The sequence below is a fragment of the Peromyscus eremicus genome, chromosome 15 (genome assembly GCF_949786415.1).
Source record: "Peromyscus eremicus chromosome 15, PerEre_H2_v1, whole genome shotgun sequence".
NCBI lineage: Eukaryota > Metazoa > Chordata > Mammalia > Rodentia > Cricetidae > Peromyscus > Peromyscus eremicus.
In genome coordinates this window covers 40583578-40600243 of record NC_081431.1, presented here as the reverse complement: position 1 = coordinate 40600243, position 16666 = coordinate 40583578, and the positions used below count along the sequence as shown (strand labels likewise).

The 16666-nt window shown below is 43.8% G+C and overlaps 1 long non-coding RNA gene across 6 annotated transcripts in view; it reads left to right on the top strand.

Moving 5' to 3' along the window:
• The window catches only part of LOC131925221 (uncharacterized), a 148494-nt gene that overhangs the window by 17232 nt on the left and 114596 nt on the right, over positions 1–16666 (top strand). The window contains exon 3 of one of the 6 annotated variants that reach the window (XR_009383182.1): positions 15527–15649. The exons of the other annotated variants lie outside the window; for them this stretch is intronic. This is a non-coding gene — a long non-coding RNA (uncharacterized LOC131925221). Of the gene's footprint in view, positions 1–15526; positions 15650–16666 lie in introns of those variants that run through there. 6 annotated transcript variants of the gene reach the window in all.

Here is a 16666-nt window from a genome sequence, read left to right as displayed (position 1 = left end):
TGTGACTGAAGACGCTAGGAAACAATGAAGCCTGGCATCTGGCAGAGAGGATCCAGAACCAAGAAAAATCTAAGATGGAGAAGGAATGATGAATGAAAGCACACTTCACTACCTGCCTACAATTTCCTTTCCTGTGTGTGGCGTGTACCTTGAGATTCCTCACACTGCCATTTCTGTGTGAGGTTGCTGGTGAGACGTGGGAGATGAGAGAAACAGAAGAGGCTAGAAGAGCAAGGGATTTAGATTCATGTTTGTAGTCCAAAAGAGGCCTCCAGGCCTCCTGCCCCACCTTCTATCAACTGTGAAAACGGCAGAAGAGCTGGTGTTCAGGGAAAGGTAGGAGGCTGCAAAGGAAGACCGCTGCAGGCAGAGGGATCAGAGACTTAGACAGTTGCTCATCTGTAGCAAAGCTTTGAATCTGCATTATGAAGAGGGAGCTCTAAGAGGGGCATCCAAAGAGGGAAGATACTGAAGCCACTTGAGAGTTCTGTCTTCACCTACACAACCGTCTCTCCACCCTATGTCACATCCTTTTCTTTTTCTCTCTTAAACGTTTATCACTTCAGAGGATAAAGAGCAGAGGGGGAAGAAAAAGAAGACAAAAGAAGATGCATGTATTAGCTGTGTGAGCTACTGTAACAGCTTAGTAGAATCTGACAGAGGGCTGATCTCCAAAATATATAAAGAACTCAAGAAACTAGACAGCAAAATACCAAACAATCCACTTAAAAAATGGGCTACACATCTAAACAGAGAATTCTCAACAGAAGAATTCCAAATGGCCAAAAGACATTTAAGGAATTGCTCAACATCCTTAGTCACCAGGGAAATGCAAATCAAAATGACTCTGAGATACCATCTTACACCTGTCAGAATGGCTAAGATCAAAAACACTGAGGACAGTTTATGTTGGAGAGGATACAGAGCAAGGGGAACACTCCTCCACTATTGGTGGGAGTGCAAAGTTGTGGAAATCAGTATGGTGGTTTCTCAGAAAATTGGGAATCAATCTTTTGAGCATATACCCAAGGGATGCTCAAGTATACCACAAGAACATTTGCTCAACTATGTTCATAGTGGTATTATTCGTAATAGCCAGAACCTGAAAACAACCTAGATGCTCCTCAACCAAAGAATGGAAAAGAAAATGTGGTATGTATACACAATGGAGTATTACTCAGCTGTAAAAAAAAAATGACATCATGAAATTTACAGGCAAATGGGTGGAACTAGAAAATATCATCCTGAGTGAGGTAAGTCAGACTCAGAAATACAAACATGGTATGTACTCACTCATAAGTGGATACTAGATGTAAAGCAAAGGATAATTAGACTATAACCCACAGCTCCAGAGAAGCTAGGAAATAAGGAAGACCATAAGAGATATGTACAGATCACCTTGGGAAGGGGAAACAGAGGAGTTCTCCATGAGTAAACTGAGGATGAATGGGGGTGCAATAGAGGGTAGGGAATGGGGGATGAGAACATGAGGGAATGGGATGGTCAAGCTAGGGGAGAGATGGAGTGGGAGAGCAATGAAAGAGATATCTTGATAGAAGACATTATGGGGTAAGTGAGAAACCTGGTGCTAGGGAAGTTCCCAGCCACAAGAAGGACCCCAGATTAGACTACTAACAATAGTGGAGAGGGTGCCTGAACTGGCCTACCCTGGTAATCAGATTGGTGAATACCCTGTCACCATAGAGCCTTCATCTAGTAACTGATGGAAACAGATGCAGGGACCCATAACCATGCACCAGGCTGAGCTCCAGGAGTCCAGTCAAAGAGAGGGAAGAGGGATTATATGAGCAAGGGGAGTCAAGATCATGATAGGGAAATCTACAGAGACAACTGAACCAAGCTCAAAGGAACTCAGGAACTTTAGACTGACAGCTCTGGAACCTGCATGGGACCAGACTAGACCCCCTGCATACAGGAAACAGTTGTGTAGTTGGATCTTTTTGAGGAGCCCCTGGCAGTGCGATCAAGATCTATCCCTGGTGCATGAGCCAGCTTTCTGGATCCCATTACCAATGGTTGGACACCTTGCTCACCCCTGATAAAGTGGGGAGAGGCTTGGTTCTGCCTCAACTGAATGTACCAGGCTTAGCTGTCTCCCCCATGGGAGAACTTACCTTGTTGGAGGAGGGGATAAGGGATAGGAGGTAAGGTGGGGGAGGGGCAGGAGGCGGGATGAGGGGGGATCTGTGGTTGGTATGTAAAATGAATAAAAATAAATAAATAATAAACAAATAAAAATAAAAGTAAAAAGCTTTCCGTGACTACTCTTCCCAATGGGCGACTTTGGCTTTGATTTGTGACCCTTACTACTTTTTGATCTAATGTAAAAATCAGGTCCAATCATTTCCCATGGCTAATTTGCTGTGTTTGCTGCCCATGATCTTAGGGTGTATTAGTTACTTTTCTACTGCTGTGATAAAATACCGTGACCTGAAGGAACTTATAGAAAGAAGAGTTTATTGGGCCTTATAGGAGTCCATCATGGTGGGGAGCCATGACAGTCAGTGGTAGACATGGCGGAAGGAACAGGAAGCTAGGAGCTCACTCTTTGAACCTCCACTGTGAAGGAGGTAGAGTGAACTGGAAGTGGTTGGGGCTTTTAATTTCAAAGTCCACCCCCAGTGATGTACTTCCTCCAGCAAAGCCATACACCCAAACCTCCCCTAAACAGTGCCAGCAACTGTTAAAATGCCAAGATTATGTGGCACACATCTCTGTCAAACCACTACAACCAACTTAATAAAAACTCTAAATCAATCACATTCCAAAGATTCTTGAAAACTTCTACAGGGTTCCTGCCAAAGAGCTACTGCTTCAATATCTTCTGTGTTAAATACTTTGTTTTCATCTTAGAAGGGAAACCAAATTATCAATTTTCAATGCATTCTCTACATTAATCACTAGAACACAATGTAACAAAAATCTTGTCCTAATAAAAACCAAGAAAACAAACAAATCATTTAAAAATTGGGCAAGGAATTAAAGAGAATTTTTAAAAGAAAAAATGCAAATGCCAAGATGTATTTTTTTTTTTTAATGTTCAACATCCTTAGCCAGCAGGAAAATACAAATTAAAACTACTTTGAGATTTCATCTTATCCCAGTGAGAATGGCTAAGGTTTAAAAAAAATGACAACAAATGGGGGCACGGATGTGGGGAAAGGGGAACACTTACTTACTGTTGAAGGGAATACAAACTGATATAGCCACAATGGAAACAATATGGCTGTTTCTTAAAAAGCCAGAAATAGATCTACCATATGAACCAGCTGTATCACTCCTGGGCATAGTCCCAAAAGACTGTATCCTATTACCAATTTGCTTACCCATGATCATTGTTCTTGTATTCACAATAGCCAGGAAATGGAAACAGCCTAGATGTCTATCAATGACTTAATGAGTAATGAAAATGTGGTACATATACATAGCGGAATATTATTCATCTGTATAGAAAAATGAAATTATGAAATTTGCAGGTGAATGGATGAAGCTAGAAATAATCATTCTGAGTGACATAACCCAGACTGAGAAAGCAAATGCCAGATGTTCTCTCTCATATGTGGGTGCTAGATTTGAATCTTTCTATATGTGTGTTTAAATTGGAGCACCCATAGGAGGCGGTATATTAGTAGGGAGCCATGGGGGCGGAGGCGTTCAAGGGAAGGGGGATAGAATGTAGGTGGTCTGAAGAGGAAAGGGGAATAATGGAAGAGGAAGAATTTAATGAGGTAGGGAATTGGAGGGCAGGGTAGAGGAGGCAGTATGGGGAGAGATAACTAAAACCAAAGACCTTTGAAAAAGTTGTATGAAAATCAGCTACTGTAGAAGCTTCCTACAATTTATACATATATAAGGGATATTTGCTGCTTAAGAAAACTATAATGGGGGGGCAACACTTCACCCCAGGCATCATAAGCTATTAATAAGAAGTCTAGTGCCAGGTGTGGGTTATTTCTTTTTTACTTGTGTGTCAGTGGGGTTCTATAGCCCACCCCCATACACACACATTTCAGCCTATTACTATTGCTCTTGATAACGCTCCAGAACTTTGATGGTAAGACCCCATTGCTAAAGACTGCACATATTAGACTCAAAGGACGTGGATAAATCAAGCTGATACTGACTTGAAAGTTCCATCCCCATTGTCTTGCTTTAATAGTGCCGAATGGCACTGAGCATGCTTACTGGGGGAGAAAAATGATCAACAGTTTTACCCAACTGTGAACCCGATGAACGACAAGAACTGATCTGGAAAGAGAGGCTCACTGGTGTAATAGTGGCATGAAGGCTAAGGGAGTAAACAGCCACTTTTTAATTGAATTGAAGGCCTGATCTGCAACATGGAACTCATGCCTGGTATTATTAACTGGGCCTAAGACCTGTGACTAGCTAGGTCATAGCTTTAGGGAATAATCTAATACTTTCAATCTGCTATATGGACATAGTAACAAGTTGTTCTCTAAGTACTCATCATTAAAAAAATTATTTGTATTTTTAATTATGTATATATGTGTGTGTGTGTGTGTGTGTGTGTGTGTGTGTGTGTGTGTGTGTGTTTTTCTGTGTATGTTTGAACACTTGAGTGCCATTTGCCCAAACAGGCTAACAGGTGTTAGATCCCCTGGAGTTGAAGTTACATATGGTTGTTAGTCCCCTGACATGGGTGCTATAAAACAAACTTGTGTCCTCTGGAAAAGCAATACATGCACTTAACTAGGGAGCCATCTCTGAAATCCCATTTCTTATCTTTATATCAATAGAGTAGTGCATCTTTCGATCTTTATTAGAGAGAAGCCTTTTCCTTCAGTAGATGCAATTAATAGAGATACCTGCCATTGGTCAATGTGCAAAAAATAAGACTGTAGAGTGCTCACCTCTGAATAGGACAATTATATCACAGCCCCTTCTTCCAAGGTCCAGAGATCATGGAAGGCAAGCGTGTGCAGAAAGACTGTAAGAGCTGGAGGTGGTGGACCTCTGTAAAGAAACATGCCACTGCTGCCTCACACAGGAACCCATAGCTGCTGTGACTGCATCCACAAGACCCGCACAAGACCAAACCAGCCAACATTCCAGTGTGGGTGGGGGGAGGGACTCATGAAGTCCCACCCTTATGTGTGGAACAATTAGCAACTGATGGCTGCCGGGGAAAGGAGAGTCGATTTTCACCAGGGATTTAGCCCCTGAAAGGCTACCCACGCTCTAGTAGATGCATCTACGCCTATGCACGTATAGTCAGCACTAGGTGGGCTCTATGGGCTAAAAACAAAAAAAGAGCATGAGCACATGAAGTTGAGAGGAAAAAGTGGGGTAGAGGGAAAGAGGAATAGATTTGATCAAAATGCATTGCTTATACGTATAAAGTTTATTTATTTATTTATTGTTTGTTTGTTTGTTTTTCAAGACAAAGTTTCTCTGTGTAGCTCTGGCTGTCTTGGAACTCACCCTGTAGACTGGGCTAGCTTCCATCTCAGAGATCCACCTGCCTCTGTCTCCAGAGTGCGGGGATTAAAGGTGTGCACCAGCACTGCCCAGCAAAAAATTCTTAAACAATAAAAAACAAAAACAAACAAACGACAAAACATGGCCTCAATCTTAAGAATCTTGTAGTGTTTTTAAGTTTTCATTGCATTTACTTATTTGTGTGTGTGTGTGTGTGTGTGTGTGTGTGTGTGTGTGCAAGCACATCTGTGCCACAGTGTGTATGTGGCAGTCAAAGGACAACTTTTGGGAATTAGTTTTCTCCTTCCCCCATGTGGTTCCTGGGGATCGAATTCAGGCTGTCACCTTGGCACGGGTGCTCTTGTGAGCTGAGCCATCTTATCTGGCCCGACTCACAGCTTTGAATACATTTCTTAGCTGTTGTGTTTGTTACACCAGGCTGTCCTTTCCTTCTCTGATGGCACTTGGCATTATGTTCTTTTGTACAGGTTGCCCATGGATCCGGGTTAATAGCAAATATAATTCTGTATCCCCTTCCTCTCCTCTGGCCTGGCCATAGTTTGAATCTCCTCCAGAGTTCATAGGGTAAGAACAATCCCCAGTATGGCCATATGGAGTGTTGGGGGTATAACGTGGAGGTCATGAGAGCTGTGGTCTCATGAATAGACTGATGTCACTATGCAAAGTGGCTTATACAAGTGGGCTTTCTCTACTTCTCTTCTGCCATGCAAGGAACAGTATTCTCATCCTGTGAACAGTATTGTAGTCAAGGTTCCACATTAGCAGCAAAGGCTGGATCCCCATTTACCAAACTCAGTAGCTCTTTGAGCTTGCTCTTCCCAGGCTCCCAAATGATAAGCAATACTTTTCTGTTCATTATAAATTAAAAACAGACTAAGACAAACCCCAGTCCACTTGGTCATAATTATGCCTAGAAATGTAACCCCTAATTCTCCCGGGACATTTGGAAACTGGCCACACAATATTTTCTAAACCTGTTTCTCTCCAGGGAACATTCTGGAGTCAGTCATTTGCTCAGTTGCAGAATTGTGTCTCCTTTGCCCTTCCATGTCAGGCTTCAAATTCTGTCCCTGGGTCCATTTCAGAATCTGTAATTGGATCATTCAGGGCTGAGCCTGCTGTGGGGTGTCTCATCACTCTTATCCGTATTCATCTTGGGGAAAAAATAGATGCTAGAACTCACTGTTCATTGCAAAACTTGCCTGTGCTCCCTATTTCCAAAAACATTGCAGGGTTGCATCTGAAAAACCGTCATGTGTCTCAAAGTCACCTCCCACTTTGTGTTGCCAACTCAAAATATATTTGTGCCTAGAAATGAGGACGATTTTGAAATTGTTCTGGACTGTATTGCAAAAGGTCATTTAAAAACCTTTAAGATCATCTTCCCTGCCTACACTCCACCCCACCCTCATACACACATGGTCTGTCTCTCACTGACTAAGAATGCTTCCCAGCTCAACGCATCAAGCGCTGTTGTGGAGCTGTCATTAAGAGACTGGTAAGCAGAAGTTATCCCCAAATGTCCTATTTCAGCATGCAGGCATTGCTCATTATCTCCATAAAAATTGACTCATTTCCCCCGCTGCTTTCCTCCCATTTTAACCAGCCCTGGGATGTTTTAATCACAGTGTGAACCAGCGGGAATCCTAGCAAGTGACTGGGGCTCCCTGGATACCTGATGTGCCTTATCCCATTTAGAACACCACCCTCACCCCACAGGCAATGCCTGTCTATCCAGCTCCATTATCCCAATGCTCTGTATGAGGAAATGAAGCAGAATCAGGTCAGTCATATGTCTAAAGCCCCCACACTGGCAGGTCACACATGTCTGACTTCAAAGCCAAAGCTTTCTACTGCTCCATCCAATTAATTTTCTTATTTGACACTAGGAAGCAATAAGGCGTATGACTTTGGACAAGCCAGTTAACATCCTCTGAGCCTAGTTCTTTTCAACATGAGTAAGCTGGGTTTGATGGAAGCCCGAGTGTTCTGCCTCTGACATTTGCTCTATTCCCACTGTTCCAGGACTAGCTCACTCCAGAGAAGGATGCACCAATCTCCAGCAACAGACCTAACATCAACCATGCACATTTGTTGAGTGCCAGCTCTATATGCCATGGGTTATAATTTTATTTTAATCCTTCTGACAAGACTATGGAGGTCTGATAATTATCTTGTTATGTAGCTGACAAGTTAAAAAAAAAACAGCCTGAGTCACACAGCAAATAAGAAACAACTTAGCAGGATCCACTATCCAAATCCATGTCCATGTGTCCACCATGTTATGTTTGGGAGCGAAGGAGGGAGGATGGGTGCTGTCAGAAATGGTCATATATGGTTATATGAAAAGATATGTGACATCTCATTAGCACAATCCATTTAGATGGTTTTATGCATCAGTTTAAAGTAAGTATAATTAATAATAAAAATTAAAAACCAAGAGGGAAAAAGTTTAGAGCCAGACAAATCTGTTGATGTGAAAAAGTGGTCGGAGGTAGGTCAATTGAAGTGACATGAGATATTTGGGAGGCAAAGGTGAGAAAGTGAAGCCCCCAGTCTCCCAGCTTTACTGTTCAGGTGAAGATGTCATCTATTTCCAGACGGGGAGGCTGTGGGAAGCTCTGCCTCGAAGAGTTTGGCTTGGCACCCAGTCTTGTTCATGGAAGCTCTTTAATCCCCAAGTCATTAAACCATATTCTCTTGTCTCATAACTGGTTCCATAGTTTTCTGATTTCTCTGAACCTTAGTCTAGATAACCTATCAAAATCCCAGCTAAAGAATTTGTGTCCAGTGCTTGTCTGGCACTAAGTCTTGGTATATCAGAGAGAAGTCTTGCTGGGGTGTGAAATTATCACCCATTCTATGGAAGAAGACAACCAAGGGGAAAGAAAAGGTCTCTGTTGAATATCAAGGGTCCACCATGTTCAGAGGCCATGTTGGTTTTGCAAAGGAGCAGGTGGATGTGGGTTTGGATAATATTTTGGTGTATTCCAGTCTGGCCTTAACATAGCCCCAATAAGTAAAACAACAACAACAACAACAACAACAACAACAACAAAACCTCAAACAAACAAACACACAAAAAACCCAGGGTGATTGGAATCTTGTAGGGTGGCACTAAATATCATCAAAAGTAGGCATAGTATTTAGAACACACCAAAGATACAGAATGGAAGAAGTGTGAAGCCATTGCCGTGAGTACTCAAGTACACGTCATCATTTTTCATGCTGTTCTGCTTGTCCCAAAACTAGGGTGTGACCATTTGGTGAGTCATAGCTGACGCTATTCACTGGACACTGAGTCTCTGTAATTGAAAATCAGCTCCTGAAGCTGCCAGAACACACCACTCAGAATCTGAGTGGTGGAGTCATACAGCTTTTTGCGTAGGGAAATCCAAAACCCGCCTTTTTCCTGCTTCAAAAGAGAGATGCAGTTATTGCCCGAATCTGAACATTCTATAAGGAAATAAAAACATGAAAACTTAAGACCAGTAATAAGTGAAGATAACCCAGTCACAGCAAAGAAAATCACCTGAGGTAGGCTGTGAAAGGTGGGAGGGACATGCAGGATGATAGACAGGCCAATTGTTCAGCCGGTGGGTCCCATACTTTGACTGATGGCTTTGTCCAGGAATTGTTTCCAGCAGCCTACTGTTCAGTGACCAGTCATGCCGCATGAAGGTGATAAAGTCTTGAGTCATTTAATCACACAGAATATAGAATAGAGTTATACAGAATATCGTGTTTATATGGAAAGGGGAAGCTACACAGGCTGAGCAACAAAGCCCTCAATTATCCCAAGCAGAAGGACACTCTTGAGAAGAAACTTCCAGAACTTTGCATTGTAAGTCAGCACAGACTTAGACTCAGACTTTGACTAAGCCCCTCTGATCATGGCTTAGGCTCATCTACTGCCTGATGAAGTGGAAGTGGAGTCAGAGGAAACAGGGGTAGAGCAGCAATGAGGCACAGAGGGTGAGCTGAAGAATGCTCGCATCATTTGTCAGAGGCTTGATACTATGAAGTCAAATGGAGAGATGAACTGAAGGACTGTGTCTGTCTGTCTGTCTGTCTGGGAGACAGAAGTAGAGCTTAAAGAATGGACATCATTAGTCAAGGGCCTGGCTCAGCCTGAGTCAGTGTCCCCTTACTTCACCCTTTGCACACCCATGTGATCTGGGATTCTTGGGAAGGGTCCAAGGGGAGATCATCATTTTCTGACCTTTGCGAGGTTAGGACATCTGAGTGATGGTGTCTATTCAAGGCCCGTTGGAAGTGGGTATGGGTGTCTGCGTCCAGTGGGTGTTGTGAATATGTCTTGCTGATCCAGGATATGCACAAAGGCTATCTCATTGCTCTCCTCCCCACCTCAGGCCTCCTGTGTCGATTTCAAAGCTCTAGAGGTAGGCTGATCTGATTTCTGTCCATCCTGTCCCCTCCTTGTTTACTGGAACATTGGGTCACTGCAGTGCAGCTGGAATGTGAGCTCTGGGCAGTCCAGTGAGGCTGAGGCGGGCCCTCCAAGGCGGCATGTCATTGCTCTGTTTTTCCTTCCCTCCCACTGAGTTTTCTTGGAAGTTCTGAGCCAGGCTCAGTGTGTATCTCCAGAGACACATTCCAAATTCCCAGCTGCTTGCAACTCAGCAAGTCTCACGCCTCTCCTTTCAAAAGCCCTGTGGCCTGCAATGTTAGAGATTAAAAAAAAAAAAAAAAAAGCCTGTACATAGGCAGAGAGGGAAGGAGACAAACACTGAATGATACCAGGACAGCCAAGATTTCTGTTATGGCTTGAGAGTGTCCATCTTCACATACAGATTAATCATGGTTTTCTCATCTTACATAGAGAAAACAATCTCTATGTAAGATGTCTTTGTGACCAGCTGAAGAGAACGAGGTACCTTGGGTGCCTTGAGCTTTTGCCCAGTAGAAGGGACCTGAGGTGCTACGCTGCCTCTTTCTCCCTGAGCACCCAGCTCACCTGATGCTCCACCACAAACCCTGGAGATCTACAGCAGCCCTGCTTCCCTTTTTCCTGTAGCCCTCCAGACTCCTTACTTTCTCCTGCCTATTTCAGGCACAATTACTTCATTCTTTCTATGCTGTAGGATATAAAGGAGAGAGGTAGGAGAGAAAGACCAAGATACATCAGTTATTTAAAAATCATGTTTAAGGGCTGGGAGATGGTTCAGTTGATAAAGTGCTTGCTTGCTGGTTTCATGTAGCTCAGGCTGGACCCAGACTTACTATATAGCTAAGGATGACCTAGAACTTCTGATCTTCCTGACTCTACCTTCCAGTACTGGGATTATAGTCATGTGGCACCATACCCAGATTTACATAGTGAGATTGAATCTGGGGTTTTAGGCATGGTAGGCAGACACTACCAACTGTTCCAAACCCCCAGCCATAATTTGTTCTTGCTACCGAATGCTACGTGGATAATTTAAGTTTGAAACTCAGTTCTCAAAAGGTGGTCCCCTGACCTGCAGTATCAGCATCCCCCCTAGACTTACTGAATCCAGAACTCTTGAAAGAAAGCATAGAAATCTGAATTTTTAACAAGCCCACAAAAATTCAAGAAGCCTTGGACTAGAGGAGTCTTCATTGAGTTGGGGGTCCAGGGAAATGCTGAAGCGCTGTGGGATATGGTTCTATATGCTGTGAATATGTGTCGCTCTGATTGGTTGATAAATAAAATGCTGATTGGCCAGTGGCCAGACAGGAAGTATAGGCAGGGCAAGCAGACAAGAAGAATTATGGGAAGAGGAAGGCTGAGTCAGGAGTCACCAGCCAGACACAGATGAAGCAAGATGACAAGGTAGACTGAGAAAAGGTACCAAGCCATGTGGCTAAACATAGATAAGAATTATGGGTTAATTTAAGTGTAAGAGCTAGTCAGTAATAAGCCTGAGCTAATGGCCATACATTTCGTAATTAATATAAGCCTCTGTGTGTTTATTTGGGTCTGAGTGGCTGTAGACTGGGCAGGACACAGGAAAACTTCAAACTACATTTGGCGTACCAATGAGGGGCTCTTGAATTTCCATAAAGCCTAAAAGAGTTTAAAAAGGGCTTCTAAACACACAATCATGGAGTCAAAAACAGCTTTATACTTCATGTCTCATGTGGGTCGAGATATAGAGATGCCAAGGTACAGAGATGCCTTAGCATGCAGACTTGAGCTGCAGTATGGTAGGTTCACTGCATATGGGCTTGAGTGCAACAAGACAGATTCCTGCCACTGTACACAGTGGCATCTGCAAGCCGTGCGGCATGGTCAAACTACATTGGAGTATCTCTGTGTTCTCCACATGTGGTCTAGTTCATATACCTTGCCTTTCAGTCTGGGGCAAGAGTGACCTGAACATGAGAAGGACTGGGGGTGACAGTGGCCTTATCTGATGTTGGTGAACTTTCTCCTCTTGTTGTTCTCTGGCCAGGGCTGTGGAATTGCCTGGTCTTCACACTGTGCCCAGCACCACTCCAAGCGCATGAGGGTTCATGGCACCTGTTCTGGAGTGGCACCAAGTCTGTCATTTTGCTTCTAGTCTGCCTTAGGCAATGAGGAGTAAATTAAAATGGTGCTGTCTATTCTTTTAATTGTCTCTCTTATTGAGTCTCATACATCTCATGTTGGCAACTCTTCCCCCTTTGAGCCTTGTGAGACCCTCAAACTGAGCTCCCAAGGTTATGAAAAGGATGCACAAATTTATACTTGCCAGAGTCAGTTTTGTGATGACTCACCACATGTGGCTGTTGAACAGTTGAAATGGGGCAGTCGGGACTGAGATGGACTACCTGTGTAAAGTACACACTATATTGCAAGGATGTAGTCCAAAAGTGTGTAAACTGTTTCATTAATACTTTTATAGAGATTCATATTGAAATGGCAGCTCTTTGGATACTCTGGGTTGAATAAGATATTATTAAAATTAACTTCACACACTTATTTTTTATCTTTAAAAATGTGGCTCCTGGAAAGCCTAAATTAAAAATGTGGCCTGTGTTGGTGACTTATGCTGTCTTTCCACTAGGTAGTTGCTGGTCTAGTCAGTCTGCGGCTGTGGTCAAACTCAGGGTTTAGAAAAGACAAGTAGTTATGCCAGAAGCAAATACAAGGGACAGGTGCATGGTATAATAAGAGCATTCAAGAGAATAGCTCACAGAGACAGGCAGCTGATCTAGCCTTTGGAACAAGAGTGCTAGAGTGACGCTATACTCTGACACTTACTTGGGTGAGTAACAGCATTTCTGAACTTTTCCCTCCCCTCCTCTCTTTCCTCCTCTTCCATTCTTCATTCTTTTCTCATTTTCCCTTCCTTATTTCTTTCTTTCCCTCCCTCCCTCTCTCCTCCTTCCCTCTCCCCCCCTCCATTCCTTCTCTGTGCTGAGGATTGAATCTAGGGCCTTGAGTATACCAAACAGCGCTATGCCACTGGACTTCCATCTCTAAGTCTTTCATCTATAAAATGAGATTATCTCAGATTTTAACTCAAAGAGGGGTTTTGTTCATTAAGAAAATTTTTATAAAAAGCTTAATAAAATTTTGGGCTATTAGTAACTATCCAATAAATTCCTTTTTTTTTTTGAGACAAAGTCTCACTATATAGCTCTGGCTATCCTGGAACTACGTAGATCAGGCTGCTGGCCTTGAACTCACAGTAATCCATAGAGGCCTCTAGAGTTCTGGGCTTAAAGTTGTGCACCACACCCAGCCATTAAGTCTTCTTAAGTAAGAGGAGATTTTGGGGGTGTTAGAAAGATGGTTTAGAGGTTAAGAGCATTTGCTGCTTTTGTAGAGGATCCAGTTTCTGGGTTTGGTTCCCAGCACCCACATGACAGCTTGCATCCACTGGTAACTGCAGTTCCATGGGGTGTAGTGCCCTCTGCTGGCCTCCAAAAGTCTCAGGCATACATGCAGTGCACTTCACATACATGCATGCAAAACACTCATACACATAAAATAAAAAGAGTAAGTCTTTGATGACAGTTGAGCTAGGCACTAACCTATGAGTAGAGCAGAATATCATTAGGAATCATTTCATTGACTTTTTTCCCCCCTGTTTTGCCTGTCATGGTGTCTGGTTCTATCCTATGCCTCTGGGCTATCCTGCCTCTGGGATGGAAACAGATGCAGAGACCCACAGCCAAACTTTAGGTGGAGCTTGGGGAGTCCTGTGGAAGGGGGGAGGAAGGATTATAGGAGTCGTCAGAAAGGTCAAGGGCACTATAAGAAAGCCCACAGAACCAACTAACCTAGGCTCATAGGGGCTCACAGAGACTGAATCAATAACCAGAAAGCCTGCATGGGACTGACCTAGGCCCTCTGCACATATGTTACAGAAGTGTAACTTGGTTTTCTTGTGGGACTCCTAACAGCAGGTGCAGGGGCTGTCTCTAACTCTGTTGCCTGCTTTTGGGACCCTTTCCTCCTACAGGATTGCCCCATCCAGCCCTAATAGAAGAGGAAGTATCTAGTCTCACTGCAACTTGGTATACCATGGCTGGCTGATACCCATGGGAGGTCTGCCCTTTTCTGAAAAGAAACAGAGGAGGAAGAGAGAATGTGGGGGGGGGGAGGGGAGGGACTGGGAGGGAGGGGGGAGGGGAAACTTTGGTCCAGATGTGCTGTGGGATGGTCTTTATGTCAAATTGGTCTGATTGGTCAATAAATAAAGCACTGATTGGCCAGTGGCCAGGCAGGAAGTATAGGCGGGATTAACAGAGAGGAGAATTGAGAGAATTCTGGGAAGTGGAAGGCTGAGGAAGGAGACACTGCCAGCCGCTGACATGAAAAGCAGCATGTGAAGATGCCGGTAAGCCACGAGCCATGTGGCAAGGTATAGATTTATAGAAATGGGTTAATTTAAGATATAAGAACAGTTAGCAAGAAGCCTGCCACGGCCATACAGTTTGTAAATAATATAAGTGTCTGTATGTTTATTTTATAAGTGGGCTAAGGGACTGCCGGGGCTTGGTGGGACCCAGAGAGAAGCTCTCCAGCTACACAGATGTAAAAACAAACAAAAAATAAATAAACAAAAGAAAGGACACTCCAATAAATAAAAATGAATCTTAGCCGGGCGGTGGTGGCACACGCCTTTAATCCCAGCACTCGGGAGGCAGAGGCAGGTGGATCTTTGTGAGTTCGAGGCCAGCCTGGTCTACAGAACGAGATCCAGGAAAAGGCGCAAAGCTACACAGAGAAACCCTGTCTCGAAAAACCAAAAAAAAAAAAAAAAAAAAAGAATCTTAAAAGTAAAAAACAAAAAAAATTTAAAAACAACACAACAAAAAGATTGTTGCTAGATGGTGTTTTTTTGTGTGTGTGGTGTGTGTATGTGTGTGTGTGTGTGTGTGTGTGTGTGTGTGAGAGAGAGAGAGAGAGAGAGAGAGAGAGAGAGAGAGAGAGAGAGAGAGAACTCTGGTTCTGAGAGCCTGTAATGTTTAGATTGGTGTTTTATCTATAAGGATGAGTTACAAAGACCGGTTGTTTACACCTCCCTTTTCAGCCGGAAGTCCATGGCTGGCTCTGGGCTCTCCCCAACACCGTGTTACTCTAGACATGTTACTTTTTCTGTGAAAGACAAGGTTATGGACAGTCTGTTCCTGGATAAAGACCGGTTGGTTATGCCAACAGGACTTGACAGCTTATGTGGCGTAGACAGTGGATGGAATTGGGCGGTGAAAAGACAGCACACTTCCTGAATGGCGGGCGAGCCTGTCTCTTGTCATCCCTGGAGGTGAGAGAGGTTGCCGGAGTTGGGTGTGAGGCTATGACATGGGCTGAGATTACCTACAGGCCTTTGAAGAGGGGTGTTAGTTGTTCCATCTAAGTGACAGCTGGTAACTTATTCTTCTCCAGAGAAGGCGGTCCCTCACCGAGTTTATAAGAAAACAGAATAAATGAGAAAATGGGGCAATCCCAAACCTACAGAAAAAAAAAAGGTGGTGTCTGGCGGGTCACGTCCTACTAGCATGCCTCTAGGTATGAATTCTCTCCGCTCCTGGGGTGCTGACACTGTGATTACACCTTTAACAGTTTATTTAGTAATGACAGCAGCAGCAGCAAGGACGTCAACTCCTCAGATCGCCTCCAGGGAGACTGTTCCAAACAGTCACAAATGCAGAAGCAGAGGGCTTGAATGGGCTACCCGCCCCAGACTGGGCATTCCAGGTATGCGCTCTAGGTGGTTTCCAACCTGGGGAAAGGAAGCAAAGGGTAGAAAGGACATGCTTGGCCGAGGACAGGATTAAAGAGGCTTCTCTGTCTGAATGGTGCCACCTCATTTATCATCACCATTGTCGTCACGGCACTCATCGTCATCATCATCAAAACAGGTGCCCTTTGTCCCGCTCTTCCTGAATGCCAGGGACTTTGCTTTTCACAGTTGATCTCATTTATTCTCTGGACAGTCGTGAGGTAAGGACTATTATTAAACCATGCCTACAGATGAGGAAACTGAAGAGTACAGACATCAAGTAACTTGCTCAGAGTTAACGCCCTCGCTGATGGCCTTACTGGAATTGCCATGCTCAATACACAGAAGTGAAAACCAAGACCTGCCTTACACAGATCAGGAAGGGATCCCTAGACACGGAATTCTTGACTCTAGGTCAACTCCAAAGATTCTTTTATAAGAAATATTTCATAACACCAGATGAAGTTCACAAATCATATAGCTTTAGAATTACAGTGTTAGAAAATTAACATTTTACCACAAAGAAGCATGAAATGCATGTTTTAACAGGGAATGTGTACTTTATAAATAAATACTCAAGCACATGAGATTGTTGGATACCCTCACATATATACAGAATTACCAATAAAGGGCTGGGGAATGGCTGAACAGTTACAGCATTGGCCACACAAGTATGAGGATCTGAACTCAGGTCCTCAGAACACACGTAAAAGCTGGGCAGCACAGCACATGTCTGCAGCCCTAGAGTTCCTACTGTGACATGGGAGGCGAAGGATGGAGACTCCTCAGAGCTCCCAGGCTGGCTAGCCCACCACCACAGTGGAGAACAACAAAGGAGAGATCCCGTCTCAGACCCACTGGCATGTGAAGACCAACGCCTGAGGTTGTCCTCTGACCTTCACATACTGTCCGTGGTCTGCTTCCTGCACACACACACACACACACACACACACACACACACACACACATATCACACACAC